Source organism: Emydura macquarii, unplaced genomic scaffold (assembly GCF_026122565.2).
Source record: "Emydura macquarii macquarii isolate MOO-44397 ecotype Brisbane River unplaced genomic scaffold, CSIRO-AGI_Emac_v2 contig_1483, whole genome shotgun sequence".
In the NCBI taxonomy this organism is placed as follows: Eukaryota; Metazoa; Chordata; order Testudines; family Chelidae; genus Emydura; species Emydura macquarii.
Window position 1 is genome coordinate 15,747,436 of NW_027131620.1, and position 19,103 is coordinate 15,766,538.

The 19,103-nt window shown below is 41.6% G+C and overlaps 1 protein-coding gene across 11 annotated transcripts in view; it reads left to right on the forward strand.

Annotated features, from left to right (window-relative positions):
• SULF2 (sulfatase 2) overlaps nt 1-19,103 on the forward strand; it is a 209,140-nt gene that overhangs the window by 80,527 nt on the left and 109,510 nt on the right. Inside the window, exon 1 of one of the 11 annotated variants that reach the window (XM_067554310.1) lies at nt 760-877. The exons of the other annotated variants lie outside the window; for them this stretch is intronic. The gene's annotated coding sequence lies outside the window, so the exon portion shown is untranslated. Of the gene's footprint in view, nt 1-759; nt 878-19,103 lie in introns of those variants that run through there. 11 annotated transcript variants of the gene reach the window in all.

Sequence of the window (19,103 nt, forward strand, 5' to 3'; positions counted from 1 at the left end):
TCCATACAAATGACTTCAAGATACATGTATATCAGATTCCCAGCAGTATTGGGGGGTCTGCAGGCTTATACAGTTCCTCTGGAGTACATCCAGAACCTTGATGGGTCTCAGTTCTGTTTCACAGCTTCAGTTGTAGAGGAGTTGATCCAGAAGTAAGAAGCAGGAATGACTGATGAGTGACAAAATGGAGATGGTGAAGCTGCATTTTACAGTCTCTACCATGTGGCTTGTACATCCTGTGTTTCAAACACAAGCTAGCTCATAGTACATGGGTAGGGAAAAGCTCAACTCCCTACATGTCCTGAGGACTCATAGGTGTAGCCCTTGGCTTCTCTCCCTGGGCTCATTGTGTAACTGATGGACCTCAATGAGTCATCAAGCAGGCTGAACAGTGCCGATGCTAATCTGCCTTGGTGGGGAGTGTCACAGCACAAGTTTTTGGACACAGATATATCTCACATATCCATACATTACAATACAAAGATGTTACACACACAATATTATCATACTTAGCAAATCACAACCTCTCCAGTGGTACTTTACATGGCATATCTTGCAAGAATCATTGGAATTTTGTCATATTGGTATTAATAATATTATAAATGGTCACTCTTATTCCTGACAGCATCACAGGGGCATCCTTGCAGGAGGAGCAGGTTTCAGAGCTGAGTAGATGGGGTAGTTCACACCTGTTTGGGTTTGTTGTTTCAGGCTATCTACAAACTCAGGCAGGCCTCAGTTACACTTGGGTCGTACTTTGAAGATTTTCCTTGTATCCATGTGTTCTGGAAACCTGTCTGTTTTTCAGAGAAAGCTGAAGTTCTGGTTCAAGTCATGAAACTATAGTGCTTTGCCTTTACCTAGCTCTGCATTGTAGGTAAGTATTTTCCATTTGATGAATTTTCATATAGAAGTATGGGCCTGTAGTTGGTCATGTACTGCAAAAGCTCTTTAGCTGTTAATTTTAGATTGATTTTTTTCCCCTCTGTTCACTTATCCAACAGTTGGGTTTAGGGGTTTATCAATGAAGTGCTGTTTCTGTAGCTCTGAAGTTCTAATTAATTGTCATAGCTCTAATGATGAGGTCCACTCTGTTTCAGAACATAAAAATCAACTGGTTGTTACCTGCAATGTCATGGCTTGTTTCCTTGAACAGTAATTGATGTCAATTGCAGATGGTGTCCATGAACTTGGAACTGTGTTGTTTACTTGCTAAGGACCTTGAGTGTATGATCTTCTAACTCAGTCACAGCAGTATAGATTACATGTGTAGTGCAGTATTGTCAAGGGACATAAATTACAGCAATTAAAATTAGCTAGAGGAGAGAGAATGATGCATTATTAATTGCTATGGTCATTAAAGGGCTGCAAAGAACCTAAAAGAAATACGTCAATATTCAAGCACTAAAAGTGACAGTGTGTGTGTGCGCGCGCGTGCATGCAAGGACCAATGATTGTATTTGGAGCCTGAGGTCATTCAGACATGGGCAATTATACAGAACTTTATGACTCTGCCAGTGGAGTGAAACTCATTCCAACATAGTAACAATATGTTGAAATTTTATTATTTTTTCAAGAACAATTATTTTCAGATGCCTACTCCCAGGACCTGAATAGGATAATTTATTTCCTCCTAAAGAACGTGCAGAATTTCTATCTAAAGAAGTTTAAAAAAAAAAACAAAAGACCAACAACCACCAAGAAATAACCCACACCCACACATCCTACAAGCAATTTGGGTAATTTTAAGCAGAAAATGAACATTTCATAGAGTAAATTTTACAAAGTTTGCATTAAACTGAGCCTGTATAAACAAGGATAAGTCTTGCCATATTGAAGGATGAAGATTTAATTAAGAGACTCTTTATGCTAGAAAAACAAATTCTTACCAGAGTCATGCTGAGAAGTGACAATTTGAACCATAAGAGTCTTGTGGTAATGTAGCCGTATATCACCCACTTAATTATTTATAAACATCCTTGAGTGAATTTCAGTGCTTCACTTATTACAAGCGAATTCTTTTTATTCCAAATACTGCTTGACTTCATTCATGGTGCCAGAAATGTAGATAAAACACTGAAAAGGAAAAGTCTTTCCTTAGAAAGAAGTTTGTAAATACCAACGGTATTAGGGCAAGGACATGTGATTTTTTTTTTTTGGACACATAATGGAAGAATGTACATATGCTAGTACTGATTATGAATTAAAATTCCTAAGCAGTTCTTTCCTTTTTCTCGGTTCTAGGTGTCACAAAGAGGATTTTTTTTTCAGTGCTTACAAATACTTTTGCCATTATAGTTTCCAAGAATTTAGATTTCCAATTCATCTCACTCTGCCTCTGACCTCCACCTCTGGTAGTTTAAACACTGTATGTGATTAGCTCTGCTGTGCAATTGCCAAGGTGAATAGTGTCACATCAAAGAAGCTGAGTAGTGTCAGAGTTCAATTACTGTGTTTTCATTAAGAAGCCCTTTTGCTGCCAAAAGGGTCTCTTCTCTTAGTTGTTGTTTTGGCAGGAGGAAGAAGGGGGAAACAAATATGCCAAATTCTGGATCAACATGCAGTTGCCCTCAAAAATGGCCATATATGCATAAACACTGAAAAAGCAGCATAATGTGCTTCCATGTTTTAGCTAGAAGCAGCCACCCACATGCTAGTCCTTCTGTAAGTAAATAAAGGTTATAATCTATATGCCTGTATTTGGCTTTTATGTATCTGTTTGCTTAGCTAAACCTCTTGGACAAGCAAGTGTCCTTCTGGGAAAATTCACTTAACTGAAAACAAAAAATATCCACCCCTATACCCTTATTTATACTTGGAAGAACTAAGGCAAAAGTCTGTAGCATAATATGACCATTCTCCTGTTAGCTCTAAAGTTCCCTATCCTATATGTCAGTGGGAGAATAGTCCTTCTAATCTTGTTGAAAGACACAGAGCAACACTGAAGGTCAATTCACAAGGGAGATATGTGCCCATCATCTCTCAGAGGTATTACACTCTGGTCTTTTTATCTCAGATTCTCTGGGTTACAATGTAAAATTAAATCAAGCACTTAAAAGACAAGAGGAAAGGTTTTGCCATCATTTTTCAGAGCAAGCCCAGGTGAGCTGGCTGCACTGACATTTGCTGCTTTTAGTAGTGTGAACTCTGAACGTTTTGTGTTCACTTAGTCAACTTACTAAATGTAATAGCAAGGTAACTGTGTTCTGTTATTGCAGTAGAGTGCACCTCATGACTTGTGAGTGCAACAAAAATCAAAGAATATCACTACACAGCAACAGAAAAGCAGCTATCATAAAGAAAATGGTTCTGCCACTTACTTTTCCAAAGTTGCCTTCTCTTCTACTGAGAAGATTCAAAATCATTTAGAACACGAATGTGGGATTCTGAAATATGGAATTGTAACAGTACAGCCAAATAATTTCTTTTTTTTTAAATTAAATCTGTAAAATTCAGGAATTAACAACTGTTGTTTTGCCAGAAACACCCATTTTTTAAAATTATGAAAAAATCATGAGTAAATGGTGAATAATTCTGGATGCTTGTGCCTCACCTACCACTCAGTAGAAGAATATCCATGTGGCAGAGTTGTGTACAGCAATGGAACCCAAACTCCCCACAGTTTCTATGTTGGAGCAAGTTGCAGCAGCACTGTCTGTTGGAATGGGCAGACTCACTCCGAGTGAGCCCATATCAAGGGTCTGATCACTCCAGGGTTATAAGGAGATGCAGGACATCTGAGATGCCTGTCAGAACCAATGTCAGTTTGCACTCAACATGCTCCATTCTCTCATAGCAACTAGGTGCTGACTGGACTGCACATGTGCTCCCCACACAGTGACTGAGCATGGTCAATTCCAGGGCAACAGGGTTTGAGCAGGACTTCCCTGCAATTGGTTCTCTCGCTGGTGGGCCCCACTATGCAGCCAAGCACCAGAGCTGTGCTCTCAATACTTCTCCCAGGCAGTGTGGAGGAGGAAGCAGCTTGACTGAAATGCAGAGGGTCGAGAAATGGATGTGTGTGTGTGGGGAAGAATAGAAGTAGAGTGGGAGAGAAGGGGTGTGTGGGTGTGTGTGGCGAGGGGGTGCACATGGAAGGGAGATGAATAGTATATGATGGTATAATTAGAGACTGTATCATAATGCATATGCACAAGGAGTCTGAATTAAGATTACACAGGTATTTAATTCTGGCACTTCCTAATTTTTGACTTTGCAGCCTCTAATGTAGGACTGTTGTTTAAATGTAATTACTTAGATAATTGTTGTTGATGTTCATGGCAGAGGTAAATAAAATGACAATGCTCTTTCCCAAAGAAACTCACAATCTTGTCCATCACAGTGCGAGTGACTGACAGCAGAAAGAGGAAAATGTAGGGATAAGAATCCAAGACTTTGAAAAGTGACTAGAGATTTTGGGTGCCACAATTTTGATGTGCACAACTCCAGGTGCCTTTTAAAGGAAGTCTGACTTTTAGAAAGTGTTGAGCACCCACTGTCTGAAAATGGAGCTCTTCTCTTCACACCCTATATATCTAAAGATTCATCATCATCATTACTGATTTCCCCTTCTTGCATGTCTGTGTCATATATAAAATTTTAAAAGATCAGATCTTCCTCTATATAGAACTTGGCTATGATCTTCATTTAATTATGTAGCTTTATTGTTCCCCAATAACATCCCCACCCTTCATCTTGGAATTTTCATTTGCCTTTTTTTTTCTTTGTGTTTGCCTTTCCTGCATTCCTAGAGCCAATTTTTCAGTTACTGTGTGGCTGACACACCTTCAGTTACTCACTCCAATCTCAAATTGGAACTTTGTCAAAAATGTTTGTCATGCTAAATAATTTGCTGTTGAGTTCTGCCAGAATGTCTTATTTTAATCTCCTGTTGGAGATATCAGAGTGGGCTCTGGCAGATGACATGAATTTCCTCCTGCAGATTAAATCTAGAATAAACAGCCGTTGACGGGTAATTTGTGTAGACTAGAACACCTGACTGAAACATTATGGGTAAAAACTGGTGACTCTCACTTTCCCTCCCTAACAGGAGGTAATTTTTTTTTTTTTTCAGTTTCAAGAATAGATTTTTCTAAACCCTGAAATATCCAGTGATTAGTGGGTTATTTTTCCTGTTTGTTTTGGCAGTTGAAAATAAGACCTGAGGGGGAGTTGATGTACTGAACAATAAGATGCGTTATGATTGAAACTATCCAACAGCATTGCATAGCAAAGCCTGTGCTGCTGAATTGTAGTTGATGTATGTCCGTAACTCTTGTTCAGTTTGTATGTAGAATATGTTGAGCTGAAGAAAAGTTACTGGATCTGATTATCCACTGCATCATAGCAGTTTTACACTAGTGTGTTGCTTTTGTCAGTGGAGTCACCCCATTGTTGAACTAGTATAACATAGTGGGGTATTAGGTCCATTGCCTGTCTCCCATTTTACAAGCTGAGTACAAAAATAGTTATTTGGCTTGGTAATAAGAACTCTGCAAAACTTCGTAACTAAGAAGGCCCCAGATAGAGAAGATGCTGAGAAGGAGAGAGATCATTGTATTTCAGAGCTGGGAGGGATGTGTGGGATGAGGCTGTGGAGGTAGGGTGTGAAAGTGTTTTCGGAACTTGGGAGTGAAGTCTATGTACATAATGTAGAGCAGTGTCATTGTAATAGGCTATAGACATAGTGGGCAGATCCTTAATTGGTGTGAACTTTCATAGTTCCATTGAAGTCCCTTCAGTGGACCTACGTCAATTCACACCAGAAGATAATCTACCTCGTGAGGTTGAAGGAGAGATCTCAAGCTCTAGGTTTTTTTGAAGGCGTTATCACTCTTTATTCTTGTTTTCTTAATATTTGGAAATTATCCTTCATTTCATGGCAAGAAAACAATCCTTCAAAGGAACAATAGTAGTAATAATACTTAGCCTTAATATAGCAGTTCACATCTTCAATTGCTATACAAGCAATTCAGTAGGCGGTGATTATTATCCTCATTTTGCAGATGGAGAAGCTGAGATAGACAGGTCAGTGGCCTGATTTTTCAGAGGTGCAGTGTTACCTTCAACTTGAGTTCAGTGCTGAGCACACCTGAAATTCAGGCCATAAATATACCCAAGATAATGGAAGGAATTGGTATTAGTGCAAAATTAGAGTTCAAAACTTCTGACTCCCAGTCCTTAGACTTCTCTCTTGGTATAAAAATAGGTCCTTTAATCATTGTCATTAACTATTTTTTAATCCCTCAAAGTGCGAGGAGCACAGAAATGTGCTATTTTGCTCACTTTTTTGTGGTCTTTTTTTCCTCTCTTCTATTATTTTATGCACTGTTACTTTGTTTACAGCAGTACCATGCCAATGGAAATTTAAAAATAAGCTGCCCAGAGAATATGTCCTTATTTCCTTTTTAATAGTAGAAATATCAAGAGCTCCTTCTTTTGAGCTCAGGTAATTTGAAAAGTGCAGCTAAAAGAAGCGTGTGAGTAGCACTATGTGCAATAGGAATGGGCTAACTGCTGTCCCAAGTATGGAGACTATGAAACGACCCAGAGAAAAGTGCTGGCAGTGATTAATTCTCTGTTGGTGTGAATGACCTTGTTTAATTTTGTTCAAGAACTTGTCATGGTTGCAGTCAGGTGGCTCATTAAAGCCAAGATCTATCAATAAGAAAGTAATTTAAAGATGCTTGTTTGATGCGAGTGTTCCTCACTGGCCTGGTCTATATTGTGATTAGTTGGATGACTATGGTGTTAAGGATTATATGATAAAAAGTGTCCAGTGGGATCAAACATGATATGGGTACCTGAGACCATGGGATCATCAGTGGGGCTGTTTTTATAATAGATGAAGCCATTGCAGGTGACATGGGCTGCACAGGAACTAAAAGGTAACCGTTGTACTGGCAGAACCAGTGCTGTGCACACAGGTTACTCTTACTGGGTGGGAAGAGATGAGCAGGATTTAGGATACCGAAGCCTACAGAGTGAACTCACTCATTGCACCATAATTACAGACAAACCCTGTGCTACATTCCTTTGTGGTATAATCCACTGAGGAATCATGTAATAGCCAGATTTCTCATTTTGTTCCTGTGCCTGGGATGGTTCAGCGGATCCACAATGGGCTACAGAACCTCTTTGGTAACTGGTTCAAGAACCTCAGAAGAGGGCTTTGTGAATGTTGTCTGTAAGGCACACATGCTTGACTTCTAGCTTTTGATCTGTTTCTCTGTTGCTGTTTAGAATGTACAAAGTAACACTTGTTAAACCTGGCATTACATAGGCTAGATCTCATAAGGTGCCACTTTCTGTCAGTTACATTGGTTTAGTCCCTGAAAGACAACAGAATAGTGCTGGTCTAACTCAGGGTAACAGCAGTTAAGCAATAACAAGGCAAAGGTTATGAGGGGTGTAGTGAGGATTCTAGGAAAGAATTACATGAACAAGTTGGGTCCCTTTTTGAATTTCAAAGTCAGCAAATGTCTTTTTTGCCTTTCAAAAATAAGAACTTGTTTAACTGCAAAAAATATATATATATATTTAGCTATTAGTGGATATATTTTCACTTTCCATCTGTGATGTATGAAGTGATATGTAACCAGTATTGATGATGTGTGATGCATTGATTTGGGGTTGAATGTGTGGCATGCAGATTTATGGAAGAATACTTTGCCAGGTGTCATCGCAGAAGTTAGGGGAAAGTTATGATTTAAGGTGGGTTTTTTTCCCCCTGTATTTTTTTGACCCAAGAACAAAGGCCAGAATGGTTTGCTTTTTATCTGCCTTGTTAGGTTATAAGAAACAAGCCCGCTTATCAAAACATTAAAATGTGTGCTGCCTTATTTACATAGATTTTGCTTTTGAAATGCTACAATTAAATCCTTTATTTTGGGTGAAAATTAATTGTAGACAAACAAGTATATACTTGAGTCTGAATTACATTGTCTAACATTCTGTTGGCAAAAACCGCCTTCCATTTTTTTTGTTGAAGTTTGAATTTCTAAAACTCCTTCCATCAACTCAGTCTCATTTTCCCCAGAAACATTTGTTGCTAAGCAGAGCACTGCTTCATATTTTATGGTCTCCCAGGAGTATCCACTTTAATTTTCAGTTTATTATAATTTGCTTTCTTTGTTGACTTTTAATTTCATCATAACTTGGTACATCATCTGGCTGCTATTTCCTGAGGTCTGCAGCCCCCCTGCCCTGGGTATGTCACTTTTGATTAAGCCATTATAAAGCCCTTTACCCACCTTCTAAAGGGTAAAAGTAAAAAATCAATAATGTGCCAGTCCTCCCCAAGTGCAGTAGCAGTCAGAGGTAAATGAATGATTAAACATGATGAATAACAGTGTAATGGAAGACGCAAAGTAGGGAAAAGTGTTCACTTTAGCCTAAACTCTGAGATTTATTGCTGAGTACTCCAAATAATGGAATCATCAATCTTCCAAGGACTAAAAAAGGCATCCACTGCAGCAAGTTTAAAAAGCAGTGAAAGAAATCTTATCTCCTCATCCTTACCTTCTGTAGTCCAGTTACTCTGCAATGTTGCAGTACCCACTGCATAAGTATCCAGTGTGTAAACTTTGTAGTGTAAATAGAATGCTGTTTATACTATTTGCCCAGATAGTAATATTTTGGTAAGGTGATTTCTAGCTGTAAACGGGCTTTTTTCTGTATTTTTTTTCTTAAACATTTGTGTACATCAATTTAGCTTGCACTCTGCTGCTTTAAGTTCATTAGTTTTTTGACAGCAGTAAGCTAAGTGGCTGCTGTTTTGAATACACCACCTAACTTATATGAATATATTTAGCAAAACCACAGATTGAAAAAAAAATACCAATGATCTGTAGACTCTTGTTCTTCACACTTGCTCTATGGCTGATTTAAGGTGCCACAGTGCAGTATGCCAGCTGTAGGATGACAGGAGGGATTCACAATAGGTATAGTAAAATGGAATAAGAAAAAATTTGCAGTGTTGCCACAGTCCAGTTTTTATTTTCAAATTTCTAGGGGTTTTAATGCACACAGTCTGAGTTTTGTTCTCACTTTTGCTGGTGTAATTCTGTTACTCCATTGAATTCAGAAGTGTCACGCCAGTGTAAGTGAGGAGAGAATTGGAGCTGAATTTTGATCTCAGTTACATTTCCCTAAATTCAGAATTCCATGTAAGACTTAAAAGGATTTTCTTTGAATTTAGCCTGGGGTAGTTCAGATCATAATCTCTCTGAAATTTTGTTTAAAACTAAATTGCTAGAAGTCTATTCTTATGCGCAGCTTGTATGGATATAGTTCATGGGATATTATTATTAATAAAAATATTTCCATTCAAAAATTAAGTGTTTATTAGGGGTAGAAAAAGTTATCAATGAAAATGTATAAAGAACATGGAGATATGCAAAAGGTATGAGTGATACCAAATGGCAAATATAAGGTAGTTATATAACATTAGGCAGAGATAGGGTAGTATATATAGTGTACATGCCAAAGCAGAGAAGAAATTGAATATTGCACAGAAAGTACAGACATGACATTTTTGAAGGATATAAGGTGTAGAAGAACATTTAAAAAGTTAGCAGAACTTTTAAGAGATAGTGGGAGTAACTTAATGATTGAAGTACTAGACATTGCTGAACATCTAAATTAATTCTCTGCTTGATTGTTCACGAGGGAGGATGGAAGACTGTTACCAGAGACAGAAATACGTTTTCTAAAATACAAAAAAAACAAAAATCTGAAGAAACTGAGGGTCAGTCAAGAACACATGATAAATGACTGCAGACACAGCACTTCAAGCTGAGATCTCCCCAAATCTCCATAGTTAAACACTGTCTGTGCTGGGATGGAAGACCTCCAAGGAATAACTAGCTGCTGCAGGAAATGAGATCAAAGAGGCACAACAAAGAACTCATAACCCAGGAGGAGAAGAGTCTAAGGTGGCTTTAAGCCACTCTTGTGACCTGGGGGCCTGTCTGTTATGGCAGCCTGTTCCTGACTGCCTGTAGGATACAGCACTGACCAGAATCATCACAGATCTTCCACTCCCAGCCACCATCTGCACCCCTCCCTCAATGCCAGAGCTTGAAAAGGGGTCCTCAGAAGGCTGTCTTTTGTAGACCCTACACTGGGGGAATTCTTCCCTGGCCAAATTCAGGATTTTTCAAGCCTCTTCATGCTGCTTCCATCTCTTTTACTGGCTCTTCCCCTTAAGTCAGTTAAAAATGAATAGCCAGCATTGTGCTAGGGAGCACTGTGCCTCTTCCTGGAATTGTCTTTTGGATGAGAACTAAAACCACAGGTTCCAACGGCCCTTACTCATTAAAGAACCCATGTCACTTTTTGCTAGCCATATCTTGTTAATTTCTGCTTCCTAGTCAATTTCTGGCCTGGACACTGGAATCCTGTCTGCTTATATTCTCCCTGCACTTTCAGTTGGATACAGCATTATTATGCAGGTACTCATTACTTCCATCCCCATGTCTCTTCCTTGGAGACCACTCAACATCTTGCATCTTCCCCATGGAAACCCTTTCACCCTGAGGTCCTATTATCCTTGTGTCTCTCTTGACCTATTAGTCCTTTGGGAACATCTCTGTAGTGATCCATTAACTCTGTATGCTTCCCCCTGAGGACATTGACGGAGTCCCATTACCAGTTTAGTCTCCTCTGCATTACTCATGTCTTCTCTGTGAGGTTTAGGAAATAGGCTACACATTTAATTTTGTACCATGGTGTTCTCAGTTTAATTCTGTTTCTCAGAGAGGTCAGAGAGCTAATACAGCAATGGGCAGCAGTCTGTTCTCTAAATCCTTTGCACAGTGACATTTCCTAACAATCTGGAAGTGCTTTCTTCTATTTATTCCACATACTATTAATTTGCCTTGGGTTCTGGTATTGATCTTCCAGTCCCATTAAAGACTGCTGTTTTAACCCCCTGCTCCTGAAAAAGCAGAACAGGATCCTGAAGTATCTGCCAATTACTGCCCAGTGGCAAATCTACCCTTTCTTGGTAATGTGCATGAGAGGGCTATAGCCAAACAAAAATCTCGCCACTTTCCTGATAGGTCTGTGAGAGCTCTGTTAAAATGGCCTTCCAGTGTTGGGGAAGGTTGTGAATTACTTATCTCTTAAAACTGCAGAATGGGTGTTTATCTATTATGTTGCTGGTCAGTTCTGTTATGTTTGATATGATCAGTCAGGCTGCATAGTTGAAATTTTAGGCAGTGTAATTGGATCCAACTGCATTGGATTCATTTAGAGCAGTGTTTCTCAATTGGTGTTCCGTGGAACCCTGGGGTTCCACGAGCAGCTGTTCGCCGCACCGCCGAGAGCAGCTGTTCGCTGCACCGCCGAAAAAGGGATGATGTCCCGGATTTTTCGGCAGAGAATATTGATTGTAAGGAAAATGTAAGTGAGAAATGCTGACCCAGTTGTTTGAAATTTGTTATATAATTTGCTTATTTCGACTTTTTTTTTTGGCCCCATATGTAAAAATACTGTTAAGAGTTTGGGGGAGTTCCGCAATTATATATTGAGTTCAAAAGGGTTCCGTGGCCAAATTTAATTGAGAAACACTGGTTTAGAGTATATGCAGTTTGTTTCTTGTTGGCTTTCATTCTGTGCCTGATTCTTTCATCCTTGTGGGTCCTTTGGGTGAGTCACAATATCCAGCTAGAGGCGGTGCAGCCTCCTGGGGTCAGGAATGCATTAGTGGATTGACCAAGCAGGTCCTTTTGCTCTCACTATGAGTGGTCACTGTGACCTGTCCATGCCTAAGGTAGCGACCTGAAAATGCCAAGGTCAGGGCAGGCTGTAAAAGGAGGGCAGATTCTCCCAGCACTGGTGGGTGACACTGAAGTCAGACTTTCCAACAAGCCACAAACAGTGCTTCTGATTCTCCACACTGGTTATCAAGAAGTCAAAATACAAATATAGACAGCCCCCTTTACTGCATTTCAGTCTCTGGCTCCCAATCGGCCACTAGGTCCAGTGAAGAGATCAGTTATTTAAAACTCTGTGCTCTTTACCAAAAAGTTTTCTCCTAATCCCAAAGGGTCAGCCACAGTACCAGATCAATATAAGTTTGGATCTTACCCAAAATACCACGCTGCCAGCCAATCCTTTAGTAACTAAAGGTTTATTATAAAAAGAAAGAAACAAACTATAAGAGAAGTGTTAAAGGATTAAATCAATCAGATACATACAAATGATTTGAAAGTCCATATATATCAGGTTTCTAGAAGAATTGTGGAGTTTGCAGGCTTGTATAGTCCCTCTGGTATACATCCAGTACCTGGATGGGTTTCAGTCCTTTGTTTCACAGCTTCAGTTCAATTGTAGATGAGTTGATCCAGAGGTAGGCTGGAGACTAAAGACTGAAAGACAGACTAAAGACTGGTGACTGAAGACAAAATGGATCCCGGGCAGCTGCCTTTTATGTCCTTTGGTCTGTGCCATGCTGCTTGTGGAATATTGCAGGAACCAAAATGGAGTCCAGAGTCACATGAGTAAGTCCTGGTGACTCATTAGGTATTCCCCTGGCTTCTCCCCCTGGGCCTGTGAATTTTTTAATGTGCCATTAAGCAGGCAGTTGCTGCAGCCATCCTGTCTGGGGTGTGTCCCAGACACAACACAATTTGAAATACAGATATATCAAACATATCCATAACTTCTATTACATATATAACACATAAACATTATCTAACTTAGCACATTATAGCCTTTCTAACAGTATCTGACATGGCATATCTCATATGAATTATTATGATTTTGACACATTGATGTCAAACAATACAATAAATGCCCTCCTCCTCCCCCCCCTTCCCCCAATCCAGCCAGCGTGACAGTCACTCCACCCGGAGGTGACCAACCTCATCTTCTGAAGGTGGGGCACATCCCAAGTGGACCTCTTCGAGACCAAGGAGAACAGGAAATGTGATCAATTCTGCCCACTCCTAGGGCTTGGCGACTAGTCTCTGACTGATGCCTTTCTCCTGTCATGGTTGGGTGGTCTCATGTATGCTTTCCCCCAAATACCTCTGATACAGAGTCCTTGTAAAAATCAAGAGAGACGGGTGGGGGGGTGTCATCCTGGTGGCCCCAGCATGGCCGCACCAACATTGATTTGGGATGTTGCACAAGCTATCGGTGGCCTGCCCTTGGACACTCCCGTTGCGGGCCGGACCTTCTTTCCCAGGACTAAGGTTGGCTGCTCCACCCGGACCTGGCCTCCCTGCACCTGACGGCATGGATGCTTCATGGCTGAGCAGGAAAGAACGACACCGCTCAGCTCAGGTCCAGAGGATTCTGTTGAATAGCAGAAAGCCTTCCACCAGAGTGTCCTACCTGGCCAAGTGAAAACACTTTGCTTGCTGGACAGCTCACCAACAAAATCACCTGTCCAGGTGATCTTGGACGATCTGTTGCACCTGAAGCAGGAAGGTTTGGCCTTCTCATCTGTTAAGGTGCACCTAGCGGTGATATTGGCCTTCTACCCTCCAATACAAGGCAGAACAGTTTTTTCACATGAGATGGCAGCTAGATGACTCAGAGGCCTGGAGAGGCTTTTCCCTCCACTTCGAGACCCAGTTCCCCCAACGGGATCTGAACCTCGTTCTCTCCTGGCTTACTGGACCACCATTGGAATGGATGGCTTGCTGTTCCCTCACGCACCTATTGTGGAAAGTAGCATTCCTGCTATCAATCACTTCTGAGTCTCAGAGATTAAAGGCCTGACCTCAGAGCCTCCATACATGGTCTTCTACAAGGAAAAGGTCCAGCTTCCACCTCACCTCACGTTCCTGCACAAGATAGTTTCCCGCTTCCATGTTAACCAGGATATTTTTCTACTGGTCTTCTGTTCAAAACTTCACAGCTCCAGTGAGGAGAGGCGTCTCCATTCTCTTGATGTAAGGAGGGCCCTGGCTTTCTACATCGACTGGACCAGGCCCTTCCGCTGTTCCACACAACTCTTTGTCGTGATTGCTGACTGAACGAAGGGGTGTCCAGTGTCATTCCAGCATATCTCATCATGGATCAGGGCCTGTATCCGAGCATGTTACAAACAGGTGGGGACAACACCCGAAGCACCCCTGTCAGCCCATTCCACGAGGGCTCAGGCATCTTCAGCGGCCTTCCTGGTGCATGTAGCTATACAGAACATCTGCAGAGCTGCTACATGGTCTTCAGTACATACCTTCGCATCCCACTATGCCATTCCACAGCAAGCTTGGGACAACACTGGCTTTGGAAGAGTGATGTTACAATCATCACATCCATGAACTCCTGCCAACCTCTGGGATACTGCTGGTAAGTCACCTAATTCAGAATGGACATTGAGCAAATACTCGAAGAAAGAACTGTTACTTACCTTGTAACTGTTGTTCTTCGAGATGTGTTGCTCATGTCCATTCCACAGCCCACCCTCCTTCCCCTCAGTTGGAGTTCTAGCAAGAAGGAATTGAGAGGGAAGGGGGCTGGTGGTGCCCCATATATAACGTGTATATGCACCACTACAGAGGGTGCTAGAGCTGGCCCTACACATATGACTAGGTGAAAAATTTCCGGCACTGGTGCATGTGGCACGCACACACCTAATTCAGAATGGACATGAGCAACACATCTCGTAGAACAATAGATACGAGGTAAGTAACCTTTCTTTCCGGACAACTTCTGTTTCCTTTCTTTCTACATTGCTTTCTCTCCACATTCATCACTAAAGGATAATGTCTCCAATTCTGGAATTTGGAGGCGGCCAACTGTTATTGCTGAAGGCTCTACCCTTCTGCACAGGCCACCAGATTTTCCACTTCTGGCAGTTGTACAAGTTGGCAGTTCAGTTTCTCTCAACCATTTTGCTTTGTAACTTTCATTTTTATTTTTCATGTGATTGTGACATCATATGAGCTCCCAGCTCTTCTCCCCCTCTCTTGAGGTGAGGACTGATTCCAATATTGAAGCTCTAACCCGCTAGCTTCTCAGTACAGCACACTTCAAGCAGGGCTCCCTCTGCCCCTTCCTGCAGCAAACGAAAAGCCCTGAAAGCATTGAGCCACGTCAGAGATGCTATAGGTGGTTTTCCAGGAGCCTCAGAGGATGAGATGCCCTGCTGCCACCAGCTGCATACCCTCACTCTGCTATGATATGAGATGGTGAGCTATATATTATGATGCTATGCTATGAGATACTATGATATGAGATGGTGAGCTATATACCCTGCTGCTGCAAGCTGCCAACCTTTCCTCTGCCAGGGCATGGGTGCAGAGTCAGACAGATGTGGAGAGCTACAGAAGCACAATGGGAAGCTCAGCTAGGGTATGAAGATTCCCACAGAGAAAAGAACTCCTCACAGAAACTTCATAAGGCAGAGATTCATATTGTTAATGAGCAAGTGGTGTAAAAATGGGGTTTTAACCCTTTCTCCTTTACCTTCCCACCCTGTGGAAAGTGTTCGCTGTGGATTTTCTCCTCACAGAGGCTCTTTTGCAGTGCTCCATGTCAGGATCACTGCATCTTGCCCACCTTGCAGTATGTCTGGGCATCCAGGGGAACCTGTCATTCTACTGGAGCTCTGTCTCTGGCTGCAGTGTAATGGGAATTGGCTGGCTGGCTTTCACCCATGGACCCTTGGTCTGCCAGGAAAAGGGGCTCAAGGTCTGAAAGGTGGGGAGGAGGGTCCTCTCGGCCCTTCCCCCTTTCCATGGGTTGGCTTCACATTAAAGCATAAGGAGCTGCTCAGGCAGTCCGTGACTAGACCAGAGGCACAGAAGGATTTCATTCCCCACACAGCTGCACCATCATTGGATTACAGAGCTGCAGATGAGAAGTCCCTCCCATGTCAGTGACACCTGCCTTGCTGAGTGATACTAGGTCACTCCTAAAGTGCATACATGGATCTTAGCCAGCCTTGGGGAGCAGGGGGGCATCCTTTCAGGCTCCCAGGCACAATTATCTCACTACTCCCACAGTCAAGATATTTGGCCCAGTACGCCTCCTCAGTTGAGTGCTCTCCAGCCCAGGACGAATAGCTGGCTACCTCCCTCCTGTAAACAACCACAGGAAGTACGCTACATACACCACCAAAACCTGCTGCCAAACCTGGAGGACTCTTCTAGGTCAGGATTTGAATGGTTTGGAAGAAACTCATTAGTATTAATAAAATATCTTCCCCATCAATCATGATAAGATATGTGACATCCCATAGACACTTCCTTAGAGGACATGAGAAAATCTGGTGAAGACATCTGATTCAAACCAAATGTTAAACTAAAATGTTATGAAATGTCTTTGTTCCATGTAAGTTTGGGGAGCCTAACATTCAACCAGTGAAAAATATAGTTATACCTACAGAAGGGGACTCCCAACAGATCCCATGGGAATGAGGACACACCACACAGTGGTTCAAAGTCTCTGAAACAGTCATTCAGACCAAAAACCTTTCCTATATTAGTAAAGAAAATCTTGGTGTCACGCATGTGGCTCATCTTCTTGGTATATGATCCTTGCTTAGAATGAGATCTCCATTCCGTCCTGATCAGATCCTTGGTATGATTTTGTGATGAGCAATGGCTAACTCGGTGGCTACGAGGAAGCTGTGTTACACCCATAAGTAGCAAACAATAGTCCTAAACCAATAGCTTGTTCATTCAAATTAACAGAGGAAAAGCTGTTTGAGGAAACTTAAGAGAAATTGGTAGCTGACATTGCAGAGAGTTCTCAACCTTCACTATCAAAACCAGCATAAATCCGTTGGTTACTGTTAATATCAAGGATGTTCAAGAAGAGACTATTTCCCTAGCAGAGGGGAAAAAGCTGGAAAAGCATCCAAGGAAACCTAGATACATTTTCTTTCCAAACTCACAAATCCTTAGTATGACAGACAAAATAAGCATTTGTGTATGAGAGCTTACCATTCCTGAATAAGAATCTTCCTTTTGGTCTACCATCTGCACCCAGAGTCCTAAGAAATGGCTCTTAGTCATAGCAGGGCAGATGTTGGAAGTTATGTACCTATACCCATGTATAGACTACAGGTCAATCAATGTCTCTTCCAGAGAAACAACCACATTCATAACTGGCCAGCTGCTGGAAAGAATTCATACCCACAATTCCAATTCTACAAGAACTTTGGAATCCAGGGGAGAGAGTTGTTCACCCAAGGGTCAAGAACAGACATGGCTCTGGCCATAATTTTACCAATTTGGTAAAGATCCAAAACTTCATTGCATCAGTTACTTCTTGGCAATAGTCATCTTTAGCCAATTATCTCCAGTGGCTAGGATTGCTGGAGCTTTCCTTTAGTTCCATCACCTGAGTTGGATTTCTCAAAATGTGTCCCCAGAAATGCCTTCTGAGAATGTGGAACCACACACCTGAGACTATGCAAAATTAGATTAGCACATCTAGCAAACTAATTTCCAAAAGCACAGAGTACACATGCTTTTAGTTTACTTTGACAGCTCGAGCATTGGCATGTCTGAACAAAATCATAGACATGGCCATATGGGATCAGACAGTTATCCATACAATCCAGTATCCTGTCTGACAGTGGCTAGTACCAGCTACTTCAGAAGAAACAACCACGTAGAAGACAATTATGGTGCTCACAGGGGAAATGTTCTTCTATTTCCCATCAGAGGTTGGCTTGTGACTGAAGCAGAAGTGCTCATATTCATTCCAAAACTGGGGAGTTACCCAAGGTCAGAGCTTCTTTGTGGCAGTGGAAGTAATGTCCTAGACTGAGAAGAATTTGCTGCCTATCAAGACCGTTCATGTAAAGGACATAGAAAAGAGGGAAATGGAGAGTTAAAGTCCTCCTCTTAGTCCTCCGCTGGCCCAGGCTAGTGGCACTTTAGATGTGGTAGACAGCCAAGGAACAATCCCTAGTGTACCTTCAAAAAAGACATGACCTCTTGAATCAAGAACTCCTCCTTCAGCTGGTTCTGGACCCCCTGGACATTGGAAGAGAAGTGTAGGTCATCAGGGATTCTCCACAAGCCTCATTGATGCATTTTGGTATCCAAACAGCACTCAACCCGGAAATTTCATTCACTGAGCTGCTCAAATTACATTTCTGGTGTGAGGGAAAATGGAGAGCCCACTAGTTCCGGGACTGCCTCTTTGCTTGTACATTGTGTCCCACACAATGGAGTCCAGGTCTCTAGATGCTATAATACAAATAATAATAATCACAAAGTTCTGGTGATATCAGCTACATTAAAGTTTCTCCAGGATGGTTGATTGGAGTCCTACAACCAAGAAACCCATAGAAAAGTGGATAGTAGTCCTAGCAGTGTTCTTTAGGCTGGCACGTTAGTCTCCCCATCTGAGTACCATCCAGTGTTGAGTAGTCAGAGTGGCAGATTAGACAAGCCTGTGGCTGGCTTTTGTCATCATCATACCTACAAAATACAGGGTTTCGAATTGGCCCTCTCTCTATGCAAGAACCACACTACTGTTGTCATGAGGAAAAGGTTATTCTTATAGTTCCAGAAACATCTCTGTTCAAATTAAGTTTTTTCCACAAATCCTGGGAAGTAGTTCTCACATCATTTTGTTCTAATCTCTGCTGGAAGCTTGTGGTGTAACTGAGGCATTCCTAGCACTCCAAAGATACATCCTAAGCATATGGAGTGCACATGCCAATGTACCCTGTTCATCTCGTTCCATTTAAAATGCCAAGGCCTCAGAATTGCTACAGGCAAGAAATTAAAATCCTGCACCATTTGGCATGCTAGACATCTGAAAAAACTTTTTGAGGAGTAGGAATCAAGGCTTCCTCCACAAGATCCCTAGCGGTGTTGTAGAGAAAAGTGTACGAGCGTCATCTGAGGAAGATGAGGCATCCTTTTGGTTGGAAGGTTCTAATGGATTGGTTCCCGCATAACTTCTTAAATTACAAAGCTCCTGCTTTATATTGGGAGGAACTTCCATTTTCTGCATATTATTCTATTATAATAATTAAAACTCTGCTTCTCCTCCTCTCCATAGTGCTGTAGTTCACTGCTCGCTACTTCCCATTAGTGATAAAGAAGGAGAGAAGCTGTACAGCAGAATGAGAAATGTCTTATTTAATAATTTGCTTTCTGTTAGCAGCTTCTCTCCTC